The sequence below is a fragment of the Drosophila virilis genome, chromosome X, assembly GCF_030788295.1.
Source record: "Drosophila virilis strain 15010-1051.87 chromosome X, Dvir_AGI_RSII-ME, whole genome shotgun sequence".
Taxonomy (NCBI): domain Eukaryota; kingdom Metazoa; phylum Arthropoda; class Insecta; order Diptera; family Drosophilidae; genus Drosophila; species Drosophila virilis.
The window spans coordinates 20,258,197-20,277,674 of NC_091543.1; the positions used below are offsets into that span (position 1 = coordinate 20,258,197).

At 40.2% G+C, this 19,478-nt stretch overlaps 1 protein-coding gene and 1 non-coding gene across 6 annotated transcripts in view; one reads left to right on the forward strand and one right to left on the reverse strand.

The window, feature by feature from the left end:
- Positions 1-19,478, reverse strand: part of Dop2R (dopamine D2-like receptor) — a 76,371-nt gene that overhangs the window by 39,864 nt on the left and 17,029 nt on the right. For all 5 annotated transcript variants that reach the window (XM_032439907.2, XM_032439904.2, XM_032439906.2 and 2 more), the window contains exon 2: positions 10,601-10,662. The gene's annotated coding sequence lies outside the window, so the exon portion shown is untranslated. The remainder of the gene's footprint in view (positions 1-10,600; positions 10,663-19,478) is intronic.
- TRNAP-CGG (transfer RNA proline (anticodon CGG)) lies at positions 2,103-2,174 on the forward strand. The gene has a single exon. It is a non-coding gene; the product is annotated as a tRNA-Pro (tRNA).

Sequence of the window (19,478 nt, forward strand, 5' to 3'; positions counted from 1 at the left end):
TCTGCCATACTAATCAGCATTGTAGGCATACTAATGGCATTATTATGGAACTCGGCCTCGGTCTCGGTCTCGTTCTCGACCTCGGCAATGGCAAAGACCATTGCTAAATCATATAAGTATATAATTCACCTCCATGTGAATAAGTACAATCCAAATATATTGCCTAAATATTCGCATATACATATTCAGTACCAATTTCTGTTTTACACAATTTCTGTTTTCTGCTTTACACAGATATGAATGTTATATTTTAAGGCGAATAAAAATTGAACTATGCTTTTGTATTTATAAAATTTATCATAAGATCACATTTGTATATATTGGCACACACCTATTATTTATATGAATTGAGATTTATTAATGTTGCTGATATGCACAACGTTTCCCCTAACTATTTTTCAAGTTACTTTCTGCGACCTCCTCTACTTGTGGGTAAACTATATATTTATTTTTAAATGAATTCAAAAAATACAATCTTCCGGATTCAAGCCCCTCTTGTTATCATTTCATTTGCCCTCTTGTCATTAAACCACTATCCAAACATTAACTCCACGAAAAGCTGTCTCCAAAACTAATTGCTAGAGACTTGGCTCCACCTTTTAGCTCCATCGAGTCGCTGGAGTATGACATTGCTGCAGTCGCAGTGTCACGGCTCATTTACAACATCCTCTAGGTAGACGGATGATGGTGAGAAGCAGGTCTGTGGCTGTGGGGAGGACTTCCTCTTTTGCTAGCCGCAATAGCCACGACACTCAATAAATCAGCAAGTGTAATTATTTTCGACGCCATTGGCGGCAGTCGGCGCACGCGACTTAGCACAGCAACAACAACAACAAGAACGCCAACAGCAGCAACACACACATCTAGACACATGCACAACAACAAATGGCAAAAAGTAAGCCAAAACAATTGAGCCAAAGTTTCTCAGCAAAGAGCAAAAAACGTTTGCAGCTGCCTCTCGTGTGGCCGTGGCCCAAGGTTACAGGTTACATGCCATGACCCCTCCCAATCTCACACACATACACACAAATTCCATTGCCATGGCCCTTGGCATTTGTTAGCAATTAATTTGATATATTTTTGCCGCTTTTTGCTGCACTGCGTCGCGTCGTGTCGCATTTCGATGTATTTATTTATGATGACGTCGACGTGCGACATCGTCTGCTTGGTTTTTCGTAGCACGATTACAGCATTTGGCTGAAATTGAGTTGCCACTCACAGATACATACACACACACACATACACGCACACGTACCAACACATGCTGATGGGGTTGCTGCGATAAGCAAATTGGTTTCCGATTTAGTTAGCGCGTGCATGCGACTGGGACACATTTAGCCCAAAGGCGCAGGCGAGTGTCCTGGGCTTAGTATTGGCCAGTGTGTTGTATGTGTGTGGTTGTGTATGTGTGTGTGTATGTGTGGAGGTGCCTGCGGGCAGCGAGCAGCTGTCGCTAAATAAATTTTATGGCTCTTTGGCACTGGATGCTGTGGCTAGCAGTGGCCCCTGGCATGCCCATGCCATATGCTCGTTAACTATGCAGCTAGCGCCAAATACAATCAGCCATGAGGAAAAGGAAACGCAGCGGTATTGGCAATGGCCATCGCAATGGCAAAGTTTAAGCTCCTAGCTCAAAAACACCTGACAACTGTCAATAAACACAAGCCGCAGAGAGGCAGCGCCACGGGACAGACACCTCTACCAGCAGCACGTTCTGGCTCTGAGTCGGGCTTCATGTCCCGCTGTCCAGCTTTGACAAGGGGCCAACGTTTTATTGTTGTTGTTGTCGCTAGTGGTTTTGTGACTCAGCATGACAATTGGTTATTTCCATTTCTATTAGCCACATGTCCCAGGAGTCTGCCGTGCGAACAATTTAAATTTATTATGATTTTAGTATTAACTTTCGGCAAACGCTACGTATGAGTAATGCGACCAAAAGCGGACGCGTTGCGCATACGCAAAAGTTGCGCATGCAGACGAAAACGATCAACCAATTGAAGTGTTCAGACTCTTTTTCTCTTTTGATTTCGCTCTCTTTGGTTTCTTATCAGCATGTCTCGCGCTTTATTTAAATGCCTCAACCGAACGGCATCACTCACAGCGGCTCGTTGGTCTAGGGGTATGATTCTCGCTTCGGGTGCGAGAGGTCCCGGGTTCAACTCCCGGACGAGCCCAAAGGCTAAACACTTTTTTTTAGGTTGTAGGAATTGCGAATGTGGGTGGGGTTAACGGATGCGCGACTAGAGCAAAATATATTTTTGTATATGGAGCAAAAACCGCTTATCGCTTCAAGTCTACTCAAGCGTCAACGGAGCGATTCATTCGAGAATTTCTTATGCTTCAATGAACCAGAAGTGTCATCGTCGGCAGCATTCGCGCAGCGTCCACATTGATGTTATATATACACATATATAATGCATACATACACAGACTTACATAAACATATATACATGTTTGCCCTATATGAGCTGTGGCTTTTTGTGTATATATGCATGCATGCATAGAACGATATGTGTGTGCATGTGTGTGTCTGTGTGTGTGCTACGCGCAATTTATCCACTCCCTTGGCCCTTTTTGCTGACCCCTTTTTTGAGCCATTGTCGCGCTGTTCGTTGCCCGTTTTCTTGTCTAATGGAATATTATTGATGAAAAAGCCAGCGTGGCCAGCGTTGTCTGCGCTCTCGTCTCGGCATCGTTTTAAACCCTAAAATTATTTTTATAAAAGCAATTTATTTTTACACAAATGCAAAAAATAAATCTATATGTACATATATGCTTGAAATACCAAAAACAGACGCTGAGCAATTTTGGCAAGCAGCAGTTCGTACATTGATCTTTATGTCTCGCTGTCTCCCTCTTACTGCCTTAACTGGGCTTTTCTTCTATCTTACTCTAATCTATGCATTGGTTGTTTCATGTGTGACAATCCGCGATCGTGTGGAATAATGTGAGAATAACCGAATGGCAGAAATGCAAATATTACTATTATTATTATTATTATTATTATTATTATTATTATTATTATTATTATTATTATTATTATTATTATTATTATTATTATTATTATTATTATTATTATTATTATTGTTATTAATATTATAATTATTATTATAATTATTATTATTATAATCATTATTATTATTATTCTTATTATTATTGTTATTAATTCTGAATATTACTACTATATTGTTTTGTTGATCGGCTTTAGAATCGAGTCAGAATTTCATACTCATTCTATTGTCATACTAGTGTCGGAGACCAACAAAACAGATTATAGGCAGGAATCGTCTTCAAGTAAATAAACGAGAAGAAATGACTGCATTGCAATAAGCATTTCATAACTGAATAAACATGAATGAAAGATCGCTGAATCAAAAGTATGTAATTATTTATTGGCTTGGCAGCACTTTAAAGCAGCCAAGAAAGCAGTCCTGGCAAGGGTATAAGGGGATGGGCTGGCCCCTTAAATTTATAATTTATTCAAGCAAAACATTTTGCATTACAAAAGGCTGCAGCCAACCGCCGTTGACCACGCAAATGAGCGGCGAGAGAGAGAGAGAGAGAGAATGAGAGGGAGGGGGAGCGAAGTGGAGAGAGTACAACAATACAAAGAAAGGGAGGAAGGGCGCAGCGAGTGGAAAGACGCTGCGGAATTATGCAGCAGCACTGCCGCTACTGCTGCCGGTGGTGGCACAAAGAAAGTGGCATAAAATGAGCAGCGAACGGCAAAATTGGCAAACAAAGGCCAACACGATTGACGTGGCAGCTGCCCGGCATCGCGGTGGGATTGCTGGATGTACGGGCTGGCGGAAAGGTCACAATTGCCGGACAATGGACAATGGACATGCAGTGGATGTACTTTATGTAGGGACTGGCTCCGTGCCCCAGCCTCAACAGCAATGCGAGGGATGTTGTAAAAACAAGCGAGTGTTGGAGCCCAAAAAGGATTAGGGCACGTTTGAAGGGACATTCTCGACACATGTTGCTTGGAGCGAGCCATCTAATCAATGCTTTGGCCAAGCTTCTACATGTTGTTGCGATTTTTGCTTAGTTACGCCACAAGGTGCCACGTCCCGTGCGGAGCTGTGTGTATGCCGGAGTAGACAATGGAAAATATCTTTCATTAACTAATTAGCTTACTTTTTCATCTAGCTGCCTGGGCCCTGTGCTCTGTGCCCGGCGCCCTGTGCCTGGGCAAACTCTTCGACAGAGCATCGTTGCGCTTTTGTTTAGCGCCGTTCTACGCCAACCCGCTCCCTTAGAAACACTCACACACACACTAACACAAACACAGGCAGAAAGGTATAACGTGTAAAATACATCTACTAATACACTTTTAGCCTCGCTGCTGCCTTTACTTTTGCTCTTCCTTGTCTTTGTTATTTTACGCTTTACAATTCTTTTGGGCATGGCAGCAAAATTTGTTCAGCAAACGTTGGGCCAGCCGAGCTGCGTCCTGTGCCCGGCATCGTCGACAGTTGGCCGTCGACGGTCGACGGTCGACGGTCGACCGTTGCCCGCTGTCCTTGGCGTTCGTTCGCTTTGATTAAAGTGAAAATAAATGAGGGTCCTAGACAACTGGTGTTGTATGGCGCCCCCAAGCCAAGCTCAAGCCAAACCCTTACCCTTACCCTTACCCTTACCCTTACCCTTACCGTTGCCTAACCTCCATCTACACACCCACTGTCAGCATTCGTATTTTTCAGCCGTAGGCTGCCTGCTGCCTGCTGCTTCAGCAGCAAGTGGGCAACTTCATTAGATGCCACTAAAAATACAAGCGCCCACGGCTATGCCCTGTGCCCTGTGCCCTGTGCCCTGCCCCTCAGTCCGTGCCCCTATGTACGCTTTAGTGTTCAGCCTACAATTAAATGTACCACTATGACGCCAACGGCCCTATACAACAATTCACGTAATTCTCTTCTATCGACGTTGCCATCGTCATCGACACGGCCAGCGTTGCCCAACTAATCAGACGCAAATTAGTCGAAAGGTGCAGGTTACAGCCCCCATTCAACTAGGAAGCGGGCTCAAATAGCCGTTTCGGTGAGAAGCGCAGAGAAAGTATATCCTTTGTTCTACGATTCGCAATAAGAAGCAACTGTTCTATAAGATTAAGCTTCGACATCTTTGTAATATTTTGTATTATAGATGTTGAAATATGGGGTGGCCACTTTCGTAAAGTTAAGACTTAAGAACTATCCTTGCTTTAACTATTGCTTTTCTGGCCCTAATAAATATTAAAACGGATTCATATCTTGAAACTTAATTTTCACACAAAAATGTGTATTTTCTGCAATTGGCAAGAACACTTTTCGTATGATATTTTACATAACTTATTCCTTAAACGTAATTTTCCTTCATTTTCGCCGATCAAAGGTGACACAATAAATGTTAATGCAATATTATCCACAGATTTTTCACCGATGACAATAGAATTTTAAAAATTCAATATTATTTTGGGAATATTTGTAGTTATTATAAAATAAATATTGATCAAATGTTGTAGACACTTAGAACTCTATTTGATTGGGTTTCGTGTCAGTTAAAATCTTTGGCCATGTGGTGTCCATGAACAGGTTAGTCTAGTAAGGATTTATTCAAATATTCAGCAAATATTTGCTTCTAAGTGCTTGGGTAGCACTGGCAGGTCATTTGTTGGCACGGCCTCGGCTAATTTATCGGCAGGCCATAGTTGGGGCATTTAATTGACTGGTGGTGCGAGCGTTTTGGGCCAATGAAACCACTTATCCAACTAATCAAACTTATGCAATTATTGCAGCTTATTCAATTTAACGCGCATTTGTCTGGGGCACACTCCGACGCAATGGCAAAAACAAATCCAGCAACAAAAACTCCAATTAAATGCGCATAATACGTAAAACTCATTACGCAATACAGCCCGAGGCGTGTTCAGGACTGTGGGTGGTGCGCTGCGGTGCTTTGGGGTTTGGTTACCCAACAATCAAAGCAAGTTGTTTATATATATATATATATATATATGCATGCATATGGCATTATGGATATATAAATTAAGACGAGTATATATATCTTTATTGTCCCTATAACATGCTCAACACACGCGCACCCACACGCCAGGCCCACGCCACATACACATGATGAAACCGCATGTTAATTTCCATGTCCTACGCTTTTCCAACACTTTGTGATGAAATTCGCATAAAACTGGCTAATTGCATTTGTACAGCTGCCTCTTCTGGGTGCATATTGCAAATATATTTATTTTTACATAGCATTTTATAATTTTAGCCAGATATATTTAAGCAACATTTTCCATGATGAACATGCTGTGGTCGAAAATAAGTATGATATTTTTCCGATTGGCTTCAAACACCATTTAAAGCTTTAAATTATAAACAACCCAATTGGAAATGACAGGTAAATTCTATATTGCAAAATTAGTTATTTATTAATTGGCGGAAAATTCTCTTTCTGTCTAAAAAAGGAATGCAAGTAAACATTATATGTAAACAATATACCGAAAGTAAATTTTGACAGCGTTTGATTTGCTCTTTTGTATTACAACTGACAACAAGTTTAAGCTTCAAACGAGTGACAAGGTGCCTGGAGTTGATATAGAAAAAAGCCGCACAGACTAACTGGTATTTATTGTTAAATTGATTCTACATTTTCTTATAATTTTACAAAACAATTCATTAGAGGTACAAGAGTTTGTGTGTGGAATCTGCAAGTGTATTCAACTGTGATCAAACATAATGTATATGACTTGACTGAATCAGCAAGTTTTGTGGAAATTAAAAAATGAATACGCAAATTTGCTCGCAGGGAATCAGAAAAGGAACAATTTCAACAATAATATAAGCTCACAAAGGCAAATATTGAAATGAATCAGGACAATAAAACAGCAACAAAAAAGCAAAGAAAAGCCCGAAATTAAATAAAAATCATCGCAGCACGTCAATGGAGCAGCTATGTATGAAAAGAGCAGCGCGCCGAAGGAGTCGGATCAATATGGGTGAATGCGTAACAATACCCAAAAAATGAAATGAACTGTAATCAATCTCGAGGTCGAAAAGTCGGCCAATGGTCAGCACTAGAGCTGCCTAGCGGTACAGCTGTAATTTCCGAAACAATTTATGGAATGCACCCTCCACGTCGCCACCGCCTGCGCTTCCGCCCTCGCCTCTGCTTTTCCGCCCGGGCACCTACTTCTTCTATCCGTTACAGCATCCCACACAGTAATGCCAATTATTAACATTTTGAGGCCCAACAAAAAATTTCCCAACCGCAAGGTAGAAACAAAACAAATTATTAACACCGGGCCTCGTCGTGGGTTGGGGTAGGGGGCACGGGTGTTGCTGTTGAAAAATATTTTCAATATTTTGACCATGACCAGCCGGCTACGGGCGGTCGTCGTAATTCTTTTTCGCTTCCTCACTCGCTCTCTTTGGTTTTTGTTTTAAATTTTAATGCTTTTTGCGAAACTTTTGCATACAACAACATTTTCATTTTTTTCTCTTTATTTTTTGGTTTTTGCCTTTTTGGCTTTTTAACGATTCAACTTTCTGTTTGCCTTACAGTGGCTGATATTTCATTCACATTTGGCCAGGCAAGTAAAATTTATGAAATTTCGACAAGCTACTGATAAGAGGGGATGCGGGGGGCGTGGCAATTGCCAGGCAAAGTATCTTGTGGTTGCAGTTCTAGTTATGCGCCCAAACTGCTAATTAATTTTTGGTCGCTTCGCTTTGAAGTGTGCTCCAGTTGCCGGTTGCAAGTTCTTGGCTACCATTCTGATAATTGACAGCCTACCAAGCACGGAACAAAGAGGCCCAGGCCCAGTTACAGACCTGACTCAGCCACTGCTCTTCATTGGCTGCGACATGCAGCGCACTTTATCAATTTTATGTTGACAATAATTGCATTAAACGGAGTTTGCTGCCAGCTCCAGCTCTATTGCCTGCCACACAATTTGACGGGCATGCATACATATGTATATAGACACACCACATATATATTTCCACATGCATATGCATATAGATCATATTAAAAAGTTGTCTGCAAATGAAGCTGTTGTTTATGCTTGAGGCAGGCGAATAAAACAGGTAAGTGCGCGCCATTGCCTGACTACCAGATACTCTTTACACACACACGTAGTCATCTTTACTTAAAAACAATGTTTCGACGCTAAAAAAAAATAATACTGTCGATGGTTTTTTACAGGGAATATTTATAAGCTGAAGCAGCCATGAAAATTCTGTGAAATTCTCATTAAACAGAAATAAATTGGTGCTGGTGCAAACTGTTGCCTAGTTACTTCGTTTAAGGCTTGGCGCTGGGAAAGCACACCAAAATGAAATGATTGACTTTCCCAGAGAGGCAAGCAGAGTGGGCAGCAGAGGGGGCGGGCAGAGTGCGTGAGACAAGCACATGACACCACATGAAAATGCGACAACAGACGAGGAAATAAGAAATTGAATGCCTCGACATGCTCGAACGCGTCAAGTCTGGAACATGAAAATGAAACGACAGACGGCCCAACAAAACCCAAGTGGAAAACATTCCCATGTCACATACACACACACACACACACACACACACACTGAGAGACACACATACACACATACACCCAAACGGCTGCAGCTGAGGCTGTGTTTGGTCCTGGCGTGTCCTGTGAACAGAACGATTGCACGTTCAACGCTCGCTGTACCTTTTGTGGGCGTTATAGGCGTGGTAAACGAGTTGCTGCTGCGTTATTGAATTAAACGTAAAGACACATGCACATAGCACATACACTTACACGCACACACAAACACACATACATATATGAAGCCGTACTTATATATGCATATTTAATGAGCGAGGCGGTTCAGCAATTTATTGTTGCTCATATAGGGCCACGACAAATGTATATCTATATGTATATTTCTTTACATGTGCATGTGTGTGCGTGTGTGTATTTGTGTGCCATAAGTGCGGCCATTGTCCAGCGCGAATGCCATTCATTTGCACAGGCTTAAGACAGTTTTATAGCACTTTTCCGTTTCACAGAGTGGGGAATGGCATCTGTTAAAAGTTGAGCAGCAATACAATAAATACATTATAGTTAACCAATTTAACTCTGGCATGCAAATTCGAGTTCAAAATTTATGCAGTGCCACAAAACATTCGATTTTATATATTTATATAACATGCGAGTAAACATACATTAACACGGCCAAACTTTTGGTAATCGATCGTTCCTTTGAGTGATATGTGCTATTTAGCTCTCATTTTCGAAGCGGAACGAAATATTTATTCATTTCGTAAGTTTTAAATATCAAAACAACAAACTATTTTATGCAAAAATTTTGTATTTAAAGGCGACAGTTTATGTGGCAGCTGTAGCTTTATCATAGGGTTTCAACCGATTGCGACATATAAATACTTTGTGGGTCGGTTTCCGACTGGATTCAGAGCTTTCTAATACTATATATATATATTTTAATTCAATGAAGAAATAAATTTGTTTATTTACGATTGCCCGTTGTACTGAAAATATAGCAAGCCTTATATATTTGCACTTGCAAGATGCGGACAAAATTTGATTCATATCTACAGCAAATATGCTTAGATGAAGCCAATGCTTCGAATCAAAGTTATTTCTACTTGAGTGCACAATCTTACTCAAAAGTTTTTATTGTAAATCAAATAGTATGCTAAAGTTGATCATTTAAATGTTAGGCCTATAAGGTTGTCAGATCGAACCGGTTATTTTTCCAAAACGACAAAATGTCGTATTAATATTTCTTTTTATGCGAATAGATTTAAGCTTGGTTATTTTACATTCTTTAAAAACGCATCTTTAACAATGAAACTGCGCAATTCTCAACACAAAACGAATGCAAATATATTTTAAATAAATATACCCATATTTAAGCTATATGCCTTTTTATGTATTTTTATCATTTCTGAATAGCCGCACACTCTCTGAATATTAATATCGTGAATTGCGAATACTTTTACCACTGAGTACCTCTGCGAGTATTCTCGATTCGCGATTAATCCTCGGGCAGAGTCCGTGATTTAACGCCTGGAAATTATGCGGCTCAGCGGACCATTTAACACTGGACCCCACTGGAGCCCCCTGCACCTCGCTTGACCACACTGGACCTCTGGAGTGGCTACTGGCGGCCTTCGGTCAGCAACTGATTAGAGGTGGATTGTTGTTATTAATAGAGGGTTAAGGGTGCTTGCCAGAGTTGCCACGCAATATGCGGTAAATGTCATAAATGGCGTATTCGAGTGCACCAAAATATGCAAATCAAAGTGAACCTTTTTTCTTTCGTCTTCTTCTCAATCATTTTTGCCCTTTTTTGGTGTTGTTGAGCCCACAAATATGCGCATAATTAATTTGCCGCCTGGATCTTTTCTGTACTTTGCGAGCTCGAAGCTGAGTAGATTAAATGGAATTTTGTCAAAGTGTGTTGCTTATTTTAATTAACACCGAACATTAATTCTTTGGCTGCACAGTACAAGTTGTTTTCTTTATCACCATCTGCTTGGACAACACTTAATGCAGTCGATGTAAAGGCTTTAGCTATTCTAGGCCGATATCTAAACACTTATTGCTTTTACTTACCAATTCTTGATTTTCGACTCTAGACGATCAATTCAAAGTGAGTAAATTCCAAAGTATTTAGTCTGCAAGTACAAGAGTAATAAACGAATAAATCTTACAATAAACTTTATTTTAAACCGGAAATCGTCTTAACCAAATGCCCATGCAAAGTTTTATGACTGAGCTAGGGCTCAGGGAACGAAGGCTCCCCCCTTAAAAAAAGAACAAGTTTGAAATTCAACGTACTATATTTTTACGGCCCAGCATTCAGCAGCAGCAGTAACAGCTACTGCAGCAGTTAAATCATAAATATAAGCAAAGCAAAATGTTCATCATAAAAACAAAGAATACACATAAGAGTGCTCTAGTGCTCTCTCGAACGTGACCGACTAGTAGATACTCTAAACATGCATAAAAATCAAATTCAATTCGGATGAGAGTTGTGGGAGGTATCAAAAACATTTGGTATTCATAGTTTGTGTTTACTGTACGAGCATTAACTTACTAAACTAGAAGTCTTTACACTCTACGATATTTGCAGCTGATTTTTATCGAATTTTGTCGTTTGCAGTAAGTTATCGATCATTTGAAATAAACTATACACATAGAGCTCCGACTTATAGTCGGACTGGGAATATATATATCATGTTACATGTCACGCATGAAAACAGCATACCCACTTGTTTGCTTACCCATTTAATGGATACAGAGTATGAAAAAACAAAGAGATAACAACAATATCAATGTATCTGTCAGCTATTTGCATAACCACCGTGTTGCACTACGTACAATTGTACGGCATATAGTATACAAATATAGCTGCGTGGTGTGTTATATAAACTGGCATCTGTCTCTCACCGCCCCGCTCCGGCCCACTCCACTAACAGCTTGAGCCTCAGCATGCCTTCACGGAAAGAGTTCTTTCCTTCTATCACGAAACATGTTACATACTAAACTCAATGTTCTCTTTGGAGATTCAGGTTATATAATAATGAGGACAGCCAAACCGATCGATATATTTATCGATATTTTCTCTTGCTAAGCAATATGATGAGCTCCCAGCTTAAAACTTTTCCAATTCTTTTTACTGTTTTTGGTTCGTCGATTAAAATGTTTCATACTCCAAATAAAAGAGGCTATGTTGGTTATGTGCAATCGGGAATATCTGTTTTAGAGCTATATTAGATTCAACAATATTGCAACTCCTTTCAAAATCAAATATAAATCTTTGCACAAATTAACCTTTAGGTTAGTATCAGTCTTGGTCAATCTAAAGATTATTGATAGCTGTATCCGCATATAAATTCAACATAGCTGATGCCTTACATGAGGTTCATGATGAATACCCTTATTAAGTACCACACCAAGCTAGGGCATTTACTGTTCGGCAGCTCAAAAACGAATATTTATACGTATGTTTTTTCAGCTGTTAAACACATGTATTGGCATTTTGTGTCTGCTGGCGCCTTTGCACGATAAAATAATAACGATAAAATATTTGAATAATAATTGTCTGTATGATGCGACCTTTATATTTTTTGTTAAATTCCTCATAAATAAATAAATAAATAAACAAACAAACAAACAGAACGACAAAAAAATAGAAACGCGTTTCAGGAAAACATGTTTCATAACACACACGAAATTATTCGACAAATATATATTTAAAGCGGTCCTAAAATCGACGAAATGAGACACTCTTTCCGTTTTAATCTGACCATACTGTATTGCGAGTGTGATGCAATCGCAAACTCGTAATTGATAACTAACTTTACAGCAAGGGGATTTGTATTCGACTCTTAACCACATCGCATGGACACAACTGCTGCAATCCAATCAACTTAGTATAGTCCCTTTGTTCCAGGGCCCCAATTGAAGCATTATCCCCCACAGCTGTGAGTGCAGTCAAATTTTAACTTCGTATAGTCGAACGCCTTTTTTGAGTTGGTAAACTGCAGCGATAAACATAAAACAAAACCAAAGTCAACTGCTAAAAGTGCGCTAGATGGGAGTGTCTAACTCCCAGATACCCTACATTCAAAAAGCGCAGCATTATCAACAAAATGACTGAGTATTGCGGATATATACGGTTATGTATACCTAGTTTCAAGTCTCCAGCTTTAATAGTAAATGAAATTAAAAGAACATACGAATATTATGTACTCTTTCTGAATTTGTTAAGCGAGTATAGAAGGATCCTTTTCAAATGTTTCCAGCTGAATATAATCGTAATGTTTTTAGGTCTTTTTTTAGCAAAATGGGGTATACTCAAATATTAAAAGATAAAGTAAAGTAAATTGCTCTTGTCGGAAGTACCTGATGAAATATCCCTAATGGGGAACATGATACTTTTGTTTCTTATTCTTACATAGACACTTACAAAACTCCTCACTCGTTGACATTTGCAATGGGCACAGGGTATTCAAATGCGACACACAAATGCTTCACGCATTTCATGAAATGCGATGTGTACAATTCGGCAGAATTTGTCTTTTATTTTTGTTCAATTCTTTTGTGATATATTTTTTACTTTTATTTGGCAACAATTTTGTGCCACATGCACAGTTGTTGTTGTTGGTTTACACCGCCCGAAGTGCGAATTTCGCGTAAATAAATTTAATATCTGACACAATCTGCTCGAAGCGACAAAAACAAAAAATATAGCTAAATGCATGTGCACATTCGAAAGTGCCTGACCTCGATATATCCTGTATTTCCAGGGTACATAAGACGTGTACTGTGAAAAATATCTTCAATAATTACTTTGTAAGCCGAAAATCAAAGCTGATCTCTGATACTGCACTTTTTGGTAGAGCTCGGAATAGTATTTTGAAGTTTAGGTAAACGGAATCTGCGGCGTCTTTCTGCTTGTTTCGTATGCACTTTAATAAAGTTATGCCTTTTTCGACTTGGCTTAATGGGTGCATGGCATGGAAAAGGCGAAACCTGGCAAACTGTTTGCTATAAACAACATTTTCCAGAGACACACCAATAAAATCACCTTAACTAGATTCTGTATCGAAACACCGTAAACGAATTTGTAACTCGATGATGTTGTTGACGCGGCTCGCTTTCTTTTATGTAAATAAATTATTTTCCCTTATATCTTATGCATTTTATTATTTCGTTTACAATAAACAAGGTCACATTTCGTCCCTCAACTAGTTGTTGTCTTATAAAGTACATGTACTGGACTACATGTAACTTAAAATGGTTAAATCTAAGTCTAAGAAAGAACATTTAATGCTTTCTTGATGGTATTCGATTTTAGTGAGATTTTGTAGGTTAATTATTAAGCTATACTTTAAATGTTCCTTTAACTAATAAGTGTACAAGTATATCTATGTAGAAATTGAAGAAGAGAGCGAGAGATGACAGGGAGTAGACGAAAAGTAGGTATGCAATTCTTTGATAGATCGAACGACTACAGTTTACTTTCCTCGCATTGCCTAACTTTCATATCTTTTTTTTCCTCTCTCTCTCTCTCTCTCTCTCTCTCTCTCTCTCCCTCTCTTTCCCTTATTATCGTACACCTTTGCGCAATGACATTTTAATGCTAGTGAGGAGTCTGCCCCCATGGGGCAAGAGTGCTACTGAGATTGGCTGGCTGTTGGCCATTTTAGTATGGCATCTGCTATTATATAAACTTTTTGTTTCCTATATCTTTTGCTTGTCCCGTCTAGGGGTCCGGTCAAGTCTGGCCTGGCCTTGCCTGGTCTGGAATGGCTTGGTTTGGTTTGGTTTGGTTTGTTTCGCTCTGTTCTGTTCTGTTTTGGTCGTTTAGCTGCTGTCGCTGGTACTTTGTACTCTGTTATTTGACTTCATTTCATTCAGCTGTAGCTGGCTTTTATGGCACTTTGGTGCTGCTTGGCTCCAATATGCAAATGCGTCATGCCACGCCCATCAATGTTGTGGCAGGGCGGCCAAAAGCGTCCAAAGCCAACTAAATTTATATGAAAAATGTCATGTTTCTCTTTCAGCCAGCTTTTCACGCGCTCGCGACACTGGCACTGAAAATATTTATGCATTTGGCCGTGAGGCATGTTTAAAAACTCGGCTGATGATATCCTTGCCCGCACTTCCCGCTGCCACTCCCACTGCCCCAGTGTCGTCTGCCTTAGTTCTCATTCTCGATTTCGGTCGCTGTTGTTGGGCGCCAGTGCGAAACTTGCGCGTAGATAAAAGTCATAAAGTTTGTTCAGCACCCTTGTCCCCCGGCAGCTTCACCTGCTCCGCCTGCCTCCATTCCCCTTTCCCATGTATTTTATGCTATCAGCCAGCAGATGAGGCGCGGCTGTTGCTTTCTGCTCGCATTTAAATAAATACGAAAAAAAAAAAAACACTTTTAGTGAGCGTCATTAAAGCGCTCTGCTCGTCTTTGCCTGTGCCCCCACCCATTTTGGCGACCCTACGGGACTTGGTGCTGAAACGCCCTTAAAAATAAATGGGTATAAATTTGACTGAGTGCATTTAATGAGCAACAAAATGTTTGCAATGCCAATGCCAGCAGCCACCGTCGGTACTTTTAATAGGCGCGAGTAAACGCTACACACATTTAGGCAATATTCGTAGTTTTGTTGTGAGAAATCAATGTTCATGTTCTTTGGCTAAAATTGGTTGGGAATTACTGTAAAATTAAAGTTTAAAGTGCTGCCCATAAAAATAGATATACAGCAGCATCGAGCGGGCGCTGGTTACAATTTTCGAAAAGCTGATTTACATTTCGCTTAGATAAAGTCTTGGGAGTGTCATTAATAAGTCTGCTCAATGTATCCAAATCTAAGCAATTTTCATGAAATGCAAAACCTAACATTTATTTTAGGTATCTTTCAACTTGTTGAGCGAGGATTGCGTGCACCATTAGTAATGGCACAGAGCGAATCATTCTTAAAATATACAGACCAAATTTTGTGACTATTTCTTAATGTTTTAGAGATGTGTTTAAGAGGCCGACCCAAACAATTGTAAAATGTTGATTTAGGGGGAGGAATTCAAATATTTGAAATAAACTCGCATGGTAAATGGTATTCAGGAATTTATGTTTCTAACTTTCTAATATGCTTCAGCATTTTTAAAAAGATAAAAGATAGACAGACAGATGGACGGGCATGGCTCAAACAACTCGAATATGTATACCTAAAGGGGTCACGGAATGCCGCCTTCTGCCTGCACAGGCAAATGTTTATGCATTTCACCCGTTTCGAATGGGTACAGGGTATAAGCACGCGATCTCATTAAATACGACAATTGAAAGCATAGCGAGGCGATAAAGTCGCAAATTTATTTGTCATGTGGCAGCACGAAAAGTTTTATATTTGCTTTGGGTATCTCGCGTCAAAACTTTCGGCATTGAGCATGCGATATTGAGATGTTGTGAAGAAGTGGCAAGCATCTTATTTGAGATGCCCCAACTATTCGACCTCTGTGCGGAAACTAAGCCCAAGACACGGCCTCAAAAATTGTGGCTTTATGCAATTTTCAGCATTTGCCGCAGATACAACAGACGTCGGACGCGGCAAAGTTTTGCCCAAAGACAGACAAAAGCAGCGACTGAAACTTTAATTAAATATCAATTTCCGGTAAAGCATCTGCCGTGCACGACTGTGCTTGTGAGTGTGTGTGTGTGTGTGTGTGTGAGTCTTTGATCTAACTGTTAGCAAAAAGCATATCCGAGGTCCGACAAACAAAAGTGGGAATAGGAAAGCTCATTTATTTGACCAGGCACGCAATTTTTAAGATATGCCCAGCAAGCGAGATGGATTGACATATGGAAAGATAGAGACAACGGCAGGCAGAGGGAGAGAGTGAGATAAATAGGGGAGAGGGAAAGAGAGAGATGTTCCTGTGATAATATATGCAGCTATTTAGTATACACATATCACTAACTGACAAGATATATGCAGGCAAACTTTGCGTGTTTGCTTTGCCCTTTGTCGTTTGCTGCCTCCAAGCAAATGGCAAAAGTTTTGTGCCAATCCCCAACTCACCCTCGAGCCCGCAACAAAGCCCTGCCCCTGCTCGCCCCACCCGCAGGGACTAAAGCTGAAACTGGAGCTTGGGCTTTGGCCGCTGATGCTTATGCTAGCCGTTGTCTTTGCATTGGAAATACCAATGCCAACAGGCACAAAGAGATAGAAAGAGGGAGAGAGAGAAAGAGTTTTTATGTTAGAGAAAGATAGAGGGAAAGAGAGATCGAGCCCTTGCTTCATAATTGAATGTTTGTTAATGCAGCGCCGGCTTTGTGTTGCCTACTTTTTGGAGTGCAAATTCACAACGGCTGCGTTTGATGGCACAAACACACAAACACACACGCACATACACAGTCGCAAAAAGGGACAAACTGCTCGGCAACTAATTTAAATACATGTCATGAATTTAACATAAATAAATAAAATATAAAGAAAAAAAAGTTGCCCATTTTTTATGACTTTTATGGCATTCGAGTTGTCGTTGTTGCTGCTATTGCTGTTTGCTGTTTGCTTTTGGGCCAAAAATGCAAAGCGCAGACAGACTTTTACATGGGCAAATAGTGTAAAAGTTGCTTAACATTGGGCTTGTCACTGGGCGCCACACGGTGGCGGCAGCCGCCCATTGTGTGTGTGCCTTGTGGGCGTGTCATTGTACGTGCCTGCTGCGCTGAAACTTTCAATGAACTGGTCACAACTTTCAAGCTCAAAGTCAAGGCAACCCAGGCGACTAGTAAGGGGCAATGAGTGGACAGCCTGTAGAGAGTAAGGTCGACATATCAGCAGCAGATAATATCATTCAACCGGATTTTTAATCAAAAGCAAAACGATCCCAATGACCCCCCCGTGAGCTACGTCAGAGGTTTTTGAAATCATTTTTGTTTTTGTTTGTGTGAGCATTGGCAATCATTAAAGAGTATGCATGGCAAGGGTATCAGTATGTCGGAGAATCCAAAAAGAGAGCGCCTTTTCCAGGCACTAAGTCTCGAGTAGACAGACATATTGTTTTCTTTTTTCTCAGAGCTCTATTAAGAACTATTATAATTATTATGCAATTAATTCTTGCAATACAAATAATCACGATAGCAATGACAACAATATTTTTAAACATTTATAAATATAATCTTTATATGAAGTAGATAATTTCTATGCTTGTTTCTTCTCGTTTTTTTAGCATTAAATATATTCAAAAGCAACATTAGGGTATTCCGAATGTGGATGCAAGATCTCTAACATTTATTTGCTCACTCTTCGTATCAAATAAATAAACTTTTGTTTTTGCTGCGTGGACTATTTTGTGGCGACAAGGGTATCTTGGCAGGGCGGGGGGCACTAGAACTCACTGGCTGTGGGTGGTGGGGGCACAGCGATGGGTGGCTTGTTGCCTTGCGCCCACCCGTCAACATGAATTTTATTTTTTGATTGCCAGTGCTGGGCCAAATAAATAATTTTGTCTCTGCTTGCGCTTATTGGGTTTGTAATAAATTTAAAGTTATATTTCCCTTCTCTAGCGCCCTGTCTATCTATCTGGTTGGCTGACTGGCTGGCTGGCAGTCTGTCTTTTGGTCCATTTGCCCACTACACCTAATTTCATTTCAGTTTATTTCATCGTGCGCTACTTTTAGACCTAGCTAAACCGGAAGGGATCAAATGTTTTGCATATTCCGATTTCAGTGAATCCGACAACCAAAAAGGATAGCAACTCACCTGCTGCCGGTGCTGAGTCTGTAGTTGGAGCTGCGCTCAACCAGGAAGACCCTGGGTCATCGGGCAGCAGCAGACTTCATAATTTATGAACATAAATTGTGGGCGTGGCGCGGTCATAGGGCATAATATGATAACTAACGACTTTTGTTACTACAAATGCATGCAAATTGTTCGCATTTACGCAAAGCTGCTAATTTGAAATCCGATTTTTAATTAACCGACCGGGGCCAGAGGTGTGCGTATATACATTGTGCAGGCAAATCCGTTCAATGTCGGCAATGTGACACTCCGAACTTTTCACTTTTCCGACAAGAGTAGAGTATACCATTAGCAACTGCATAGAAAATACAGCAGATAGACCGTAAAGGCAAGACACTGAGTCAGCCGTTGAGCCCTGAGCTCACAAGATTTATCACACATAGCAGAAAGTCGAACTAAGAAAAGATTATAAAGGCTTTACATTGACCTAATTAGGCTTTTGAACTAGAATGCCACTTGAACTGATTAATTTAACGAAAGGCAGAGCTGCAAGCCAAAATGGAATTTGTCAGTGGATCGGTTTACAGTTCAAACCAACTCTCGTTTTGAGTTTCGCTTCATAAATCAGGCTTTTAATGAAACAATTTAAGTTTTAACTTGCAACTCCGTGTTGGACTGAAAGTATTTCTGAAAGCCTTGAATATTTTCATACACTAGATGTGGCTATATTTGATCTCTAACCTACAAAATTGTGATTGGAAAATTGCATTGGCTTGGACTCAAGTTATTTGAGAATCAGCTCTTTGGATAGCTAAGATTGATTTGATTCAAGAAATGTTTATAAATTTTAAAGAAATATACATACTGAAGCCTTTTTACATTAATATCAATTTAACTACTTCATCTCAGCTGGAGAGAGCCCTGGAGCAATAGCCTCTGCATGTACGCGGAGAGTAATGTCTGTAATCGGTTTATTTAAGTTCGGCCAAGGGAGCCCAGCCACGCAGCTAATAAAGACTAATCGCATGGAGCTGCCGCCGGCTATTTTTAGTACTGTTCCCATTCAGTTGAAGCCAATCAAACGCGTCATTAGGTTTCAGTTTCAATTACAGCGCAGACCAGTGGCCAAAAGGGTTTTCCACGCATTCTCTCTCTATTTCGCTCTCTCTCTCTCTCTCTCTCTCTCTCTCTCTCTCCCTTTGTATATCTCTGAGTATCTCAGACTTAAGTCTACATAATTTATATTA